The sequence below is a fragment of the Dunckerocampus dactyliophorus genome, unplaced genomic scaffold (assembly GCF_027744805.1).
Source record: "Dunckerocampus dactyliophorus isolate RoL2022-P2 unplaced genomic scaffold, RoL_Ddac_1.1 HiC_scaffold_133, whole genome shotgun sequence".
Taxonomy (NCBI): domain Eukaryota; kingdom Metazoa; phylum Chordata; class Actinopteri; order Syngnathiformes; family Syngnathidae; genus Dunckerocampus; species Dunckerocampus dactyliophorus.
The window spans coordinates 27,501-30,231 of record NW_026559830.1 but is presented as its reverse complement, the minus strand read 5'-3'; positions in this window follow the sequence as shown (position 1 = coordinate 30,231).

Genomic DNA, 2,731 nt, shown 5'->3' with positions numbered 1-2,731 from the left:
CTATGGAGCTATGGAGCTCTGGTGCTATGGAGCTATGGAGCTCTGGTGCTATGGAGCCCTGGAGCTATGGAGCCCTGGAGCTATGGAGCTATGGAGCTCTGGTGCTATGGAGCTATGGAGCTCTGGTGCTATGGAGCTATGGAGCTCTGGTGCTATGGAGCTATGGAGCTCTGGTGCTATGGAGCTATGGAGCTCTGGTGCTATGGAGCTATGGAGCTCTGGTGCTATGGAGCTATGGAGCTCTGGTGCTATGGAGCTATGGAGCTCTGGTGCTATGGAGCTATGGAGCTATGGAGCCACCAGCCAGCACCCTCCGTGGCTGGATCAATGGAAGTGTTTTAGGTACCAGGCAGCCAAAGGGCCGAGGCCTCACGCTCGACCACGCCGGCGCAGAGTTCCAGCCGCTCGGATAAGCTCTGTCACTCACCCGCCGCGCAGCCACCGGTAACGGGGAAATGTCGCCGCCTTGTGGACACGCCGTTGTAAATGAATGGGCTTTCGCACTTAGTGCAATTTTAGCACACTCTCTGACTGGAGCTATGGAAGTATGGAGCTATGGAGCCACCAGCCACCCAGGCTGGAGCTATGGAGCTATGGAGCTCTGGTGCTATGGAGCTATGGAGCTCTGGTGCTATGGAGCTATGGAGCTCTGGTGCTATGGAGCTATGGAGCTCTGGTGCTATGGAGCTATGGAGCTCTGGTGCTATGGAGCTATGGAGCTCTGGTGCTATGGAGCTATGGAGCTCTGGTGCTATGGAGCTATGGAGCTATGGAGCCACCAGCCAGCACCCTCCGTGGCTGGATCAATGGAAGTGTTTTAGGTACCAGGCAGCCAAAGGGCCGGGGCCTCACGCTCGACCACGCCGGCGCAGAGTTCCAGCCGCTCGGATAAGCTCTGTCACTCACCCGCCACGCAGCCACCGGTAACGGGGAAATGTCGCCGCCTGGCGGACACGCCGTTGTAAATGAATGGGCTTTCGCACTTAGTGCAATTTTCGCCAACTCTCTGACTGGAGCTATGGAAGTATGGAGCTATGGAGCCACCAGCCACCCAGGCTGGAGCTATGGAGCTCTGGAGGTATGGAGCTATGGAGCCCTGGAGCTATGGAGCTATGGAGCCCTGGAGCTATGGAGCCCTGGAGCTATGGAGCTATGGAGCTCTGGTGCTATGGAGCTATGGAGCTCTGGTGCTATGGAGCTATGGAGCTCTGGTGCTATGGAGCTATGGAGCTCTGGTGCTATGGAGCTATGGAGCTCTGGTGCTATGGAGCTATGGAGCTCTGGTGCTATGGAGCAATGGAGCTATGGAGCCACCAGCCAGCACCCTCCGTGGCTGGATCAATGGAAGTGTTTTAGGTACCAGGCAGCCAAAGGGCCGAGGCCTCACGCTCGACCACGCCGGCGCAGAGTTCCAGCCGCTCGGATAAGCTCTGTCACTCACCCGCCGCGCAGCCACCGGTAACGGGGAAATGTCGCCGCCTTGTGGACACGCCGTTGTAAATGAATGGGCTTTCGCACTTAGTGCAATTTTCGCCAACTCTCTGACTGGAGCTATGGAAGTATGGAGCTATGGAGCCACCAGCCACCCAGGCTGGAGCTATGGAGCTCTGGAGCTATGGAGCTCTGGTGCTATGGAAGTATGGAGCTCTGGAGCTATGGAAGTATGGCGCTATGGAGCTATGGAGCTCTGGAAGTATGGAGCTATGGAGCTCTGGAGGTATGGAGCTATGGAGCCCTGGAGCCCTGGAGCTATGGAGCCCTGGAGCCCTGGAGCTATGGAGCCCTGGAGCTATGGAGCTATGGAGCTATGGAGCCCTGGAGCTATGGAGCCCTGGAGCTATGGAGCTATGGAGCTCTGGTGCTATGGAGCTATGGAGCTCTGGTGCTATGGAGCTATGGAGCTCTGGTGCTATGGAGCTCTGGTGCTATGGAGCTATGGAGCTATGGAGCTCTGGTGCTATGGAGCTATGGAGCTCTGGTGCTATGGAGCTATGGAGCTCTGGTGCTATGGAGCTATGGAGCTCTGGTGCTATGGAGCTATGGAGCTCTGGTGCTATGGAGCTATGGAGCTCTGGAGGTATGGAGCTATGGAGGTATGGAGCCACCAGCCAGCACCCTCCGAGGCTGGATCAATGGAAGTGTTTTAGGTACCAGGCAGCCAAAGGGCCGAGGCCTCACGCTCGACCACGCCGGCGCAGAGTTCCAGCCGCTCGGATAAGCTCTGTCACTCACCCGCCGCGCAGCCACCGGTAACGGGGAAATGTCGCCGCCTGGCGGACACGCCGTTGTAAATGAATGGGCTTTCGCACTTAGTGCAATTTTAGCCAACTCCGTGGCTGCAAGTATGGAAGTATGGAGCTATGGAGCCACCAGCCAGCACCCTCCGCGGCTGGAGCTATGGAAGTATGGAGCTATGGAGCTATGGAGCTATGGAAGTATGGGGCTATGGAAGTCTGGAGCTATGGAGCTCTGGGGCTATGGAGCTCCGGGGCTATGGAGCTATGGAGCTCTGGGGCTATGGAGCTCCGGGGCTATGGAGCTATGGAGCTCCGGGGCTATGGAGCTCCGGGGCTATGGAGCTCCGGGGCTATGGAGCTATGGAGCTCCGGGGCTATGGAGCTCCGGGGCTATGGAGCTATGGAGCTCCGGGGCTATGGAGCTCCGGGGCTATGGAGCTCCGGGGCTATGGAGCTCCGGGGCTATGGAGCTATGGAGCTCCGGGGCTATGGAG